Below are 13,843 nucleotides of genomic sequence, written 5' to 3'. Positions count from 1 at the left end.
TGATTTGGAAGTATTTTCACCCATTCTGTAGGTTGCTTTTCATTTTGTTGATGGTTTCTTTTGCTGTTCAGACGATTTTTAGATTGATGTAGTCCCACGTGTTGAATTTTGCTTTTGTTGCTTATACTTTTGGTGTCATATTAAAAAAAGTTATTGCCAAGACCAATGTTAAGGAGCTTTTCCCCTATGCTTTCTCCTAGAAATTTTATGATTTCAAGTCTTACATTTAAGTCTTTAATCCATTTAGAGTTATTTTTTGTGAGTGGTATAAGATAGGGACCAGTTTCATTCTTTTGCATGTAGATATCCAATTTTCCCAACACCATTTATTGAAGAGACTACTCTTTTTCCATTGAATATTCTTGGCTTCCTTGTCAAATTTTAGTTGATCATATATGTGTGGGCTTATTTCTGCACTCTCAATTCTGTTCCATTGCTCTGTGTGTATGTTTTTATGCCATTTACCATACTGTCTTGATTCCTATAGTTTCATAATATTGTTTGAAGCTAGGAAGTGCAATGCCTCCAGCTTTGTTTTTTAAGATTGCTTTGGCTGTTTGGGGTCTTTCTTGGTTCCATATGAATTTTAGGATAGTTTTTTCTATATATGTGAAAAATGCCCCTGGAATTTTGTTAGGGATTGCATTGAACCTATAAATGATTTGAGGTAGTAGTAGTATTTTAATAGCATTAACTCTTCTGATTCGTGAACATGGACTACTTTCCCTTATATTTGTGTCTTTTTCAGTTTCTTTTATCAATGTCTTGTAGTTCTTGGTGAATAGGCCTTTCACTTCCTTGGTTAAATTTATTCCTAAGTACTCTGTTACTTTTGATGTATTGTAAATGGGATTGCTTCATCTACTTCTTTTTCAGGTAGTTCATTGTTAGTATATAAAAATGCATTTGATTTTTGTTATAAAATATTACTTTTTTAGATTGAGAGGCATTGCAACATGGTAGAAAACACATACACACTAATTTGAAAGCCAACTCAAGTTCTAGTCTTAGCTATAAGGCAGTCACAAACTCACCATTTGATTGTATTTGGTTGCTTCAATTTGGACTTCAGTTTCTGTTTGGTAAATAAGAGTATTTATTTAAAAGCAACCCCTTTTAATTCTGATGATATGTAATGTTTTCAAGCAATTGAAATTAGAACTCACCATTTTTTTTTTTTTTTGGAAAGTACTTCCTGAGTATTCATGGAATGGTTCTAATATATCTATTTACAAGTATGGAAAATGTTACTTTCACAAATGCTAGTAGGGGTACATGATCTCTAAGAGAGAAGGAGGGATATTTTATTTTCTGTAAATAAAGTGAAGAAAGTTGCTTGGAGTACAGTGGAAGTTGTTGAGTTCAATAATATTTAGTACATACTAGAAGATCCATAAAAATAGGTAAATAAAAATTTTTAAACTTCCACAACACAGTGGAATCTTTTGGAATCACCATCAAATCATTTGTCTTTCTTTTATACAATGGTTGTGTTTCTAAAAACGTTGTGTATATTTAAATAATTATAAAATGAATAATATTTTAAACATACCAGAGACATTGATTATTTAATGGAAATAAACAAATATAGAGAAGAATCCTTTGATGAATACATTCTCAAAGTTTAAATGTCCATTTAAGGGAGTTTCTACTTAGCAAATAAAGTTGTGATTCAGAATAATACAAAATCCACAGGTGCTATATCTGTAGAAAACATGGGAGCAGACCAAAGATGGTTTGACTTATTTCTGGAATAGGATTTTTAGTTACAGGTATACCTGGTCACAGGAATCATAGGAAATCCAGACACATGGAAAACCAGATTTATACGTACGATAAATTATTTTAAGTGTTCTCTGAACACCTATGCCATCATCCATCAACGTGAAGCTGCTTCTACAAATGTGCATGAATTTCCTGAAAGGATTTATAATCTAGCCAATACGGTACATTCTGAATGTGTTACAGCAAGGACAGATTTACAGGAGACAATCTGCCTTCATGATGATTGCATATTGTGGCATTTCTACTCCATATGGATCAGTAAGACTTGGATAGCAGGCATTTGACCTTCAAAATCATGCAAATGTGAAACCAGACTTCTACTCTTACAGCTGAGAACGTCAGTGGGACTTCTTCAGCTTATTCTGGAGGCATTGATTAAAACATAATTTGACTTCTAAAAGTTATTGAGATTTTATGTTAATGCTTATTCCCCCCCCCCCCCCCCCCCGTGGAGAATGATTGAGGCTTTTCCTCCCCTCATCCACATTCCCTCTGGCTAACCTTCGCTCATTAACACCCAGAACTCAAATACTGATCATTTAAGAGAGAACTTGCTAACTCAGAGCCACAGGCTAACTATAAACAAGACCTCATTCCTTTTTGTTCATGCCATAGTTAATCTCTAGTAATAACTTCTGAAAAACCTTTGAAAAGGTCTCAGAGTAGCCTTCTGTCAGAGGCCTTAGGAAACTACATTTTCTCACCACAAAACCTTGATCATGCCAGATATAATCAGACTGTTTATCTGGCAATGTTAATTTTCTGGGTTTACAGTATAACAATTCTCCAAGATTATTGGAACAGAATCACAAGAAGTTATATCTTTAATTGCCCAGTTTTTCGGGGTTTTTTTTTTGCTTTTAAAAAATTCAGTGCAAAATGGTGTCACATTTTCTAGAGTGCAGACGAGACTGTGCTTGAATAAATGCATTTTGCTAAAGCAAAAGTAATGTAAAAAAAAAAAATCTCAAGATTGAGAGAAACAATTTCAATAGTTTCCCTCTTTGTGAATCCTTCAGGGAGAGGCAGCCTAGAAGATATAAGCATCTTTGTGACCACACTCTGCCAAGCTGAAGATAACAAGCAAAACTCTGTCATAAAATGTGAAAAAAAAATAGATCTCAGCAGTATCTCTGCTTCTAAAGGGGCCAAATCTTCCCATCCAAGCAAATCCAACCACCTCAATTACTCCAAAATCTTCCATAAAGGGGTGACTTACAAGCTTCTGGTCTATATAGACTTTGGGCTTTTGGCTATACGCCTTAAAAAACTTATTTGCTTGCTATTTTGTGTATTCCTGCTTTAAGATTGTGCTTCTGGCAACTCATTTTAAACTTCTTATGAACTCTTTATTGATAAAGGACAAATCTTCTTATATCACCTGACTCTTGTCTTGTAACTCAGTTTAACCATTTGTCAAATATAAATTTCTTTCTGTCCTATAGTAAACTATAAGTTTTAGTAGATGCAAAATTTAGTGTCTCCAACTGCTTAGGATTAGGGCAATGTTTTCCAGTTTTGTTTTGGAAGATGTAAATGTCCAGTATACTCAGAATCCAAAACATCCAATACTAACAACTAGCATTAATAACAGAACATATTATGCACAGTTGATAAGTCTAAGTCCTTTCCATGCATTTCTGTTCATTCATTTCTTGTAACAACCCCATGAAGTAGGTGCTCTGGTTGTCCTAATTTTACAAATAAAGAAAATGAGGTCTGGAGAAGCTAGGCAGCTGCCAACTATCCATCTTTGGTCACATTTGGCATCATGAATCAGAGTTTGAAATCAAGCAGTCATTCTCAAGAGCTGGCAATCTTTACCATTTGCTCATACAGACAATGGATAATGAAGTGATGAATATTTATTCTCATTGTTTATTGACTTGCTCAAGTGCTATCTTCAATCAAAAAGTTCAATAGAACATTGAAAATTTTCATAAATTATAAAGTCACCCTATTAGATGGGTAAAATGATAGCCCATACTCTTTTGATTACTGTAGCTTTGTAGTATAGTGTGAAGTCAGGGAGCCTGATTCTTCCAGCTCCATTTCTCTTTCTCAAGATTGCTTTGGCTATTCAGGGTCTTTCGTGCTTCCATACAAATTGTAAAATATTTTGTTCTAGTTCTGTGAAAAATTCCATTGGTAATTTGGTAGGGATTGCACTGAATCTGTAGATTGCCTTGGGTATTATAGTCATTTTAACATTATTGATTCTTCCAATCCAAGAACATGGTATATCTTTCCATCTGTTTGTATCATCTTCAGTTGCTTTCATCAGTGTCTTCCAAGTACAGGTCTTTTGCCTCTTTAGGTAGGTTTATTCCTAGGTATTTTATTCTTTTTGTTGTGATGGTAAATGGGATTGTTTTCTTAATTTCTCTTTCTGATCTTTCACTGTTAATGTATAGAAATGCAATAGATTTCTGTGCATTAATTTTGTATCCTGCAACTTCACCAAATTCATTGATGAGCTCTAGTAGCTTTCTGGTAGTATCTTTAGAATTTTCTATGATGTATCATGTCATCTGCAAACAGTGACAGTTTTACTTCTTTTCCACTTTGGATTCCTTTTATTCTTTTTCTTCTCTGATTGCTGTGGCTAGGACGTCCACAACTACATTGAATAAAAGTGGTGAGACTGGGCATCCTTGTCATGTTCATGATCTTAGAGGAAATGCTTTCAGCTTTTCACCATTAAGTATGATGTGGAAGCAACCTAAATGTCCATCGACAGATGAATGGATAAAGAAGATATGGTATATATGCAATGGAATAATACTCAGCCATAAAAAAGAATGTAATAATGCCATTTACCACAACATGGATGGACCTAGAGATTACCATACTAAGTGAAGTAAGGCCAGACAGAGAAAGACAAATATCATATGATATCACTTATATGTGGAATCTAAAAAAAAAGAGATACAAATGAACTTATTTACAAAACAGAAATAGACGCACAAACATAGAAAGGAAACATGTTTACCAAAGGGGAAGGAGGGAGGGATAAATTAGGAGTTCGAGATTAACATATACACACTCCTCTGTATAAAATAACCAACAAGGACCTACTATATAGAACAGGGAACTATACTCAATATTTTGTAATAACCTGTAAGTGAAAAGAATTTGAAAAAGAATTAATATATATATATATTATACTGAACTGAAGCACTGTGCTGTACACCTGAAACTAACACATTTAAAATCAACTATACTTCAATTTAAAAAAAGAAAAAAATACATACATTTATCTAAAGAAAATAAAATGATAGCCCAGTACTTTGAAAGTACAGACACCAGCAACTGGGAATGTGATAGATGGAAATGACCGGTCGTAGGCAAGTCATATTCTCATGAGATCTCAGTTTCCCCTGATCTAAAATAAAAAGTTAGAACACATAAGTTCCTAGATCCCTTCTGGACCTGACCTTCTGAGACCTTATGGTAAATCTTTAGTGCTAGTGATTACAATTGTAGTTTAGGATGTTGTTTTTACTTGTAAAATTTCATATATACAATCATAACTCAGAACAAGAAGAGCACAGACTGCTCATTATGTTTCTTTGTAAAAAAAGAATCCATATCTGGAAGCTTTACTTCTAGCCTATAAAGACCACTACATAATTCAGTATAGAAGCCAAGAAGGTATAATTTCTACTCCAGAAGAACCAGTGTGGCACATTCAAAAAAGCCTTTTGTAAAAGGGAAATTGGAGATTGCTCCTTGTAAGACTTTCTTTCCTACTTTTAGTATAATCCTACTGTATGTATCTGTATACTCTATCCATCTAAAATGGTCTTGCCTATCTCCCCTAGAAGAGTGGAGGGTGAGAACGGGAAGTCAGAGCATCCCCCGCCCTTGTCTCCCTTGGCATTTCCACATGTGGCTGGCCTCCTCCAGTTGCCAGCCTCTACTGGACAGTGCTCTCTGTGAGCAACTCTTCACAGCCTTCTAGCTCCTGCTGAATGGCCCTGGCTTCTGGGTTCTGGAAACACCACCTCTTTCTTTTGTTCTTCCAGCTTTAGGGGTGGTACTTTCTGTTGTTGCTGATCTTTGGTTTGTCTCACCATCTCCTGTTTGACTTTCAGATCTTCCATAACCCATGTAACTCTGAATTAAATGTCTTCATTTGGGAGATCTACAGTGGCTTCTATTTTCCTGATTGGGCTCTGGTTGTTGCAGGTTAACTGGTTGCAGACATGCTGTTTCTGATGCAAGAGACACAGGAAGTAAAAACAAGTATTCTGGAAAACAAATCAATCTGAAATATTAGATGGAATAATAGTATTAGGGCAATATGGACAGTTTTCATGACTCAATGACTCACTTTCATCAAATCATGTTAGAATACCTGATATCTTTCATTGTTGTTCTCACTTTTAAACGATTTTCTTGCTGCATTTTGCACTGTGGAATCTACAGGTCTTCCTATGTCAGGTTATATAATTCCAGAATGATTTAAAAACATAAATCGCCCAAGGTTGAATTAAATTCTTTCTAACTGCTTTGAAATGAAGGGACCATGACATGAGTGCAGGTTTCAATTTATAAATGCACAATTTCAGCCAAAGAAAATATGTAGATAAATAGATCTGCAGGTTTTCTACATTTTCCGCTGTGAGGTTCAGTGGGTAAGCAGCAGTCTGGAACTCAGAAGCCTTTGAAATATCCTCTACTCTGCCCCTCATGTTCAGTGACCTTGAGTAAGTCACTAAATTGGAGGCAACTCTGGCTCTGAAGGGAATGATCGAGTGTCTGGGACAGCGATTCGTTTTAAGATAAAACTGGCTTCAGAGATGTTCAATGCTAGGAAAACTTAACGAACAAAATAACATTTGGATGTGTCCATTTGTGTGAAGCCCTCTAGAGAGTTTTCTCTATTATCATAACCAGTCCTGTTTAGTCATCTCTGTTTACGTTGATGCGTGTGGGGATTTATATGTCTAACACCCATTCCCATTAGCTCCACAGGCCCCCTAGAGAGGAATTTATTTTACAAATTCAAAACAATTGCTTAGTTTTCATTTGAATTAAATTTCCCATCACTTCCCTCTGCAGTCAATGTCAGCTGGTTAGCGCAGAAAACACTGAGACTTAGGTTAAAAGTATTTGCAAACATGCAATTAGGAATTGACTAAAACAGTTTTCTACTTCTGTGTTTGATTAAAGCATTAACTGCCATCTTCAGCACTACATGCCAGATGTCTTAGCAAAAGGTTACATTCCTCACTTAAAGGGGTACTTTATCCCTAGGCCTGACCTTGTTTTAAGAGAGCAGAACATCACGGTACTCAGTCCGGAAATCTCATAATCTGATCCCAGCAGTCTGATTCAAGTTGCCCTTAGAACAAGACAGTGAAATACTCAGCACATGTTTTACCCCTTCCTCCCCTGTGTCTTTGCCAGACATTGACAATCACTCATGGCACTTTTTCTCACTAAACTCTTCTTAACCCAGTGTTTCAGGAAGCCTTTATCAATTGGTTGAAGCTATCACATAGACGTAATTATTTTTTAAACCTGCTTTGGAAATATAATATGAGCCCTTTAACACAGGGTTGACTTCAGGTATTTATCTTAATATGAAGCCCTTGGACAATTTTAGCAATTAATGTCTTTCAGAAAGTATCATTGTGGGGTTTAAAAAAAATTTTTTTTTATAAATTTATTTATTTATTTTTGGCTGTGTTGGGTCTTCGTTTCTGTGCGAGGGCTTTCTCTAGTTGCGGCGAGTGGGGGCCACTCTTCATCGCGGTGCGCGGGCCTTTCACTGTTGCGGCCTCTTGTTGCGAAGCACAGGCTCCAGACGCACAGGCTCAGTAGTTGTGGCTCACGGGCCCAGTTGCTCCGTGGCATGTGGGATCTTCCCAGACTAGGGCTCAAACCCGTGTGCCCTGCATTGGCAGGCAGATTCTCAACCACTGCGCCACCAGGGAAGCCCTAAAAAAAAAAAAAAAAAAAAAAAAAAAAAAAAAAAAATTTTAATGGAAGAGAATACTGTGACGTTTATTGGAAGTAACTAGTATTCTAGACCTCCAGTGAATAAATTTTCTCTATGAACAGGAAACAATGAAAGCTAAAGGCAAGGGGAGAACAACATAGAAGATAGTTTTTATTTCATAGAGGTAGGCTTCTGAGACCTGGAAGGGACATTATTTGGGCATAATATCTAAATTGGAGTTGGGACACGTATGGTTAGGGGGTATTTAGTGATGGTGAGGAGAAGAGAGAGAATGTAGTGTTTTGGTTCGACAAAAAGTAGATACCATCTCACCTGATTTTTACTTTCTAAGTTTAAGGAGTCTTTTTTTTTTTGGATGATGGGAGATGCTTATATAAAATTTTATAAGATGGTTATATAAATTTATAACCTGGTTCTTTGGGGAGATTTTTGCAACAACCTATCTGTAGAATTGATTCAAATAAATATTTATTGAGTAATTACTGCATTCAAGACACTGTGTTTGGTAATTTCACTCTTCACATATAAAATACGATAACAATACTTGTCTTGCCAACCTCACAAGATTGCTGGGAGGATTAACAAATATTTATAAAAGTCTTATTAGACTATCAAATACTACTTTTATTATAGGCATATTTTAATGATAATTATATTTACACAAGGAGGGAAAAGCTTTAATAAGTATTAATCCTTAATATGGAAATGTGAGGAAAGAAAAAATCAATAAAGGATTGCATGAGATTACTTAGAACAGTCTGGAATTTTAGGGCTATCATATATATTTTGAGACCTAGCAACAATGTCTGGCTCATAGAGATGCACAGTAAATGTTGCAGAAATGAACAAATGTTTGAATAAAAAATGAGACTTTTTGCCTTTGCCTTGCCTGTAATTGTGTCTGTCTAGTCTCTTTTTTTCGTGCTGCCTGGACTTTAAGCTTGCCATGTTTTCTGGGTCTTCATAAACTAAAGTTTTGTGAGAGCAAGAAGACTTTGCTGACTCCTTTCCTTCCATCAGGTCAGGCCATTACATTCCCATAGGCTTTTGCAAAGTCTCATCTTCCAGCTTCTATTCATGGTATGACCATCTTCACAGATGCTTTTATCTGCCCCCAAAGCTTCAATTCCCATTTCTATTTGAGAGACTTAATCTAAATTTCTAGGCCTGACCCACATTTACTATGACCTGCTGGATATTTCCTCATCTAGATATTCTCTTCTGTCTCTCCTCGTCCCTCTCTCATATCAATCATAAAGCCAATAATTCAGTTAAGAATCTTGCAGTTATTATCATTTTGTTCTTCTCTCCCTTTTCCCCAGCCATCCTCTGCTCACACTTAAACCTAGTTCCCCATCGCAGAGAGTTCTGTATCTCCATTCCGCAAACACACGTGCTCCACTTTCTATGCCCACTGCTTCTTCTTTGGGGCTGGTAATTAGCCACTTTGGACTTTGGTCATACCTTTCTAATCACTTTCCCTAACATCGCGTCTCCAAGCCTTTCCTACTACAGTGTATCAAATCTGCTTGTAACAGGGTTAGCTCTCTGAAATACAATCTGCTCAGGTAACCTCTCGTCACCACGCTCTATGTCCTGCTGGAAACTTCATAGCTCTAAGTCGTCTGTAAAATAGAGTGTAGACTCCTGAATGTGTCTTTCAAAGCCTTCCCCAGTCTGACTTCTGACTACCTTTTAGCCTCATCTCTTGGTTCACTTTCAGTTACCCTAAGCTTCAGTCATTTCAGAACTACTTATTCTTCCCAGAGCATTGTCTCTGTGCCTGTGTTCAAGGTATTTCATCCACCTGGAATGACTCTCTTTTTCCTTGTAATCAAATTCATATATATTCTTTAAGGTCCAGACACAAAACTTTCCTTGATCTTCCTTTTAGATTCTAAAAATGACTATCAGTCAGTTGTTCATTCCTTGGAGTTCTCGTTTAACTTTGGTTGTTCTTCAGGTGAAGTATCTATATCATGCTTTGTATTATTATATGGAAATTTGTATGTGCTTCCCTCTCCCCTCACTGGAATGTAAGCTCTTGGACAGTGGAGATTATGCATTATTAATCTATGACCACTGCCACACCCCTAAATATCTGACACATATATAATAATTACTCATTACATTTTTATTGAATTGAAGTTTTGTAGAAAAAACACTTTGAAATGTTACTAACACTTAAAATTAATAATATTTGAGCAAAGTGAGCCTTGATTTGTTTGCTGTGGAGTCAAAATAAATTAGTGGAGAAAAACTATTGGGGCAATGTATAAAGATCTATTAAATTTTGCCTTTCATCTCTCTTTCATGTACATCTATATATGTGTAAGAAAATGTATTAACGGTACACATGTTTTTATGCTTTCAGGCTAATTGATACAGACCAAGTGAAGAAGATAAAATTAGCTAATTCTGAGCAATAGCTAGTTGGGAAAGGAAAGATATTGTTAAATGACAATGATTACTATGCTTAATACCAAACAAGATTTTTGTAAGATTAGTTGTTTTGGATGAAATTCTTATAGATCAATTTCTGTTTCTTTTAGGTAAAAAAACTATTCATTGTAAGGTCCGAACAATACTTTCAAATATAAGGTAAAGAGAAAAAAATAACTTTCTCAAAATTAATTATTATTAAGGAAATTCAATATAAAGAGCAGCAAGTGAATTATATGATTTTTGCTAAACTGACCTCAGAATTATATAACATTTTACTTATGAAAGTATTGCCCAAATTACTGAGAATCAATGATTGAGAATACGTCTCAGACTCAGTTCAAAATGCGGGTGACTCCAAGTACAGAAATAGAAAGCTCTCATCCAACAGACATATATGCTTATATATATAACTATCTGAATGCAATATTAGACATAAAAATAGAAATTAGTCCAATATCTTAAAGATCAGCAAAGTAACAAAAGGAAACAACCATTTAAAGGAATAGTGAAATACATTTGATCTATAAGTTTATCACATCTTAATCAAAATTGAGAATTGCAAAATTAAGAATTGCAGCTGTTGATAAAATTTTACTAATTTTATTTAATATTTAAATGTTCTTTAACCCAGTAGAGTCTAGAGATACTTTTTATTAACTTTTAGAAAGTATTTCTTGATACAACATAAGGATCAGAAACCAATTTTCCAGAAGAGCAATTAAAATAAAATAGAGTGGCTATAATTAGTATAAAAGAGCTAAGAAAATAACTTTGCTATTTAGACGTGAAGGTAGAATAAGGTTATTCAAACATTATATTGTTTTTAGTAAAAATCTATTCTGTAAGGGTGACAGTGGGACACGTTCCCTGTCCCTCTGGCTATAGCTTCCTAAATATTCTAATAACTCAAGTAAACTGCGGGGACAAACAACGCAGCTATGAATGTGTCTGGAGAGTCTGCATCTGCCTTCCTTAATCAACTTCCTTTCCTGAATATGAATTGCAATAATGAGTCAATTAACGTCCTCAAATGCCAATGAGATGCAAAAGAGATTGGTAGCAGTGGTCGTGGCAATGCATTTCGGGAGCTGTTCCAATGTCTGGAATTTAACGAGAATCACACACTGAGCTCACAACTGATTGTTTATCTCATGCAAACGTGACTGGCTGGCACTTTGCGCTGCAGCCTTCCCTGTGGCTTCCCCAAGAAAGTAGGCAAGACAAATCTAACCTTATTAGCAAGAAAATCTCTTTGGTTTGGAGCCATTACTCCTAAGGCTTAACTTCCAACCTCCTTACTCAGATGAAAAGACAGGCTTTTGATAATGTTTTGCATTGATACTTTACACATATTCAGAAATTATGACCCTTTTTGGTATATGCTAACAAGTAATTAGCAATCTATTTTCAAGTCACAGCCTCTAACTGCTATTCCTTCAAGGTACATTTAAATAGTTTACTGTAATTTATTGTCTTCTGTCTGCCAAGAGCTTTAAATATATTACTGTTTATCAAAGTACATTTTTTGGTTTACTTTCATAGTCTTTTTTATTGAGAGATAATTGACATATAACATTGTATTAGTTTTAGGTGCTTAACATAATGATTTTGATACATGTATATATTGCAAAATGATTGCCACAATGAATTTAATTAATGTCCATTACTACAGATGGTTACAAATTTTTTTTGTTATATATTATTGTTTTCTTCCCATTTTAAAGGCAGTAGAACTGAGGCTCAGAGAGAAGTTTATACAACTACTGAATAGCAGTGGCAAACTGAAATCAGGCCTATCAGCCTTCATGCCCATGTTCTTTGTACCATGAAACAATGCTCACAGCTATGTGAGATTTGATTTCCTACCTAACTGTTTACATAAAATTTAAGAGAATATTTATTAAGACTCCGTATTTCAAAACAGCAATTCTCTCTCTTTAATTTTATTAAAAATCCTTCAGGTTTAATAAATATTATATGTTTCAGTGCAATTTACCTCTCAGATTTTTCAGTTTCCTCATTTTAAAAGCCTGGACAGCTGGCTGACCACTTGGCAAACACAAGACCCCCAAAGTAAAATGATAACTCTGGCCGCATGGCCACTTTTCCCTGACAGATTGGAACCCCTCACTGGCCATATTTTAATGTAAAAACTGAACTACTGAAATTCAGTCATATGCTTTCTTCCCAGGGAGTCGAGAAGTGTCTTTCTGAAGAGTACATAGGCATCCATAATAAAATCTGCCATGCCAGAGTGACCAATTTAAAGCTTGTTCTTCTGAAAATTCATCTTCTCTAATTGTAGCTCTAGCCAGAATGGTCAGAAAGACATAGTTTAGTGAATTTCCATGAAAGTCAAGTTATCCTCAAGTTAAGTAGGTTAAAAAAAAATCTAACCAAAGATAGTGGCTTTGTTTGCACAAATTATTAACGCTATTTTAGCCATGCCTTATGTGGTCTTGTGACTTGAGACATGGTTAATTCCTGTTAATTGTTTATATCTAAGTTATGAAAAAATTCTTACATTTTGAAATGAGACTCCTTTTAACCTAAGAACCCTTTTTGCAAATCCTGACACTTTTCTATTTAGCAGAAATTCTAGAATGATTCTCCCTCATTAAGATGCATCCTATAGAATAAAACATACCGCATTTAAAACGCAGTAAAATGCTGTGTGTGTCATTATCTATGCTCCCTTTACATGTTTGATTAAGAAAAAGGGTAAAATATAATGACCTTTCATTCATTAAATGTCTTCTCTGTCAAATAAGGACTGATGTGACAGTAAGTTATGGTCTAGCCACCTTTCGTAAGCAAACATAGAGGGCTGTGTTAATAAATGTGCAGTGATCCTTCACCCTCCTCAGTGTTACAGCTTAGGGGCTGAAGACATCACTTTATTTTTTAATGTTGGAATCATATGATGTTGGCTCCTTCAGAAACAAAATACCTAATGGGACTTCAGTTTAAATGTTTTAAGAATTAAAGCCAAAGTTTAACTATGGAAACCCCTGCAGCAGAATTCCAAAAAAAAATTGCATATGAGTAGTTCTCAAGAAAAAAAAAATACTATGCCTTTGGAATCCAATATAAAACAAAACAGTTTAGCTATTTCTGAGTCTTGTGAAATGATGCACAGAAACGTAAATCCACAAAGGAATTTCACAGTAAGTCATTGCTGCAAACAAATCACACTTTGACTTGCTTCAGTTACGTTCAAGACTATATTTTAAATTACAGAGCACAAGCAAAGTGAGCTGAAAAAAGATCCTCTTGTATTTCAGTGACGTGGCCTGGAGGTGGTAGCTAAATAGCTCTTTACACACATTACTGAATAATCTATACACTCAAATAATTAAAAGCAACAATCCCAGTTTACTCATAAAAAGTTCTTCCAGAGTCCCCTTCAGAGTAGTTACAGATGTTCCTCCGCTTCCAATCTAAATGAGCTTCAATAAAATGATTTTACAGCCCTCCTTGGTACATTTAGATTCCTAATGAATATCAAAAAAAAAAAAAATTCCCCTTTCCTTCAACCCCATTTAAACAAATTGGAAACTAAGTTCTTTACCTTTTCCAGAAATAATCTAATAGTTGATCTAAGAAAAACTTTTTATAAAAACTCTTATGTTCAGTCGAGTT

The 13,843-nt window shown here is 35.2% G+C and overlaps 1 protein-coding gene across 1 annotated transcript in view; it reads left to right on the top strand.

Annotated features, from left to right (window-relative positions):
- Positions 1–13,843, top strand: part of LOC309661848 (uncharacterized protein) — a 635,889-nt gene that overhangs the window by 605,790 nt on the left and 16,256 nt on the right. The gene's annotated exons all lie outside the window — the stretch shown is intronic.

Source organism: Balaenoptera physalus (genome assembly GCF_965194825.1).
Source record: "Balaenoptera physalus genome assembly, chromosome: 5".
NCBI classification, from domain to species: Eukaryota; Metazoa; Chordata; class Mammalia; order Artiodactyla; family Balaenopteridae; genus Balaenoptera; species Balaenoptera physalus.
Note: the sequence above shows the minus strand (reverse complement) of the source record. Positions and strands in the feature narration are given on the sequence as shown.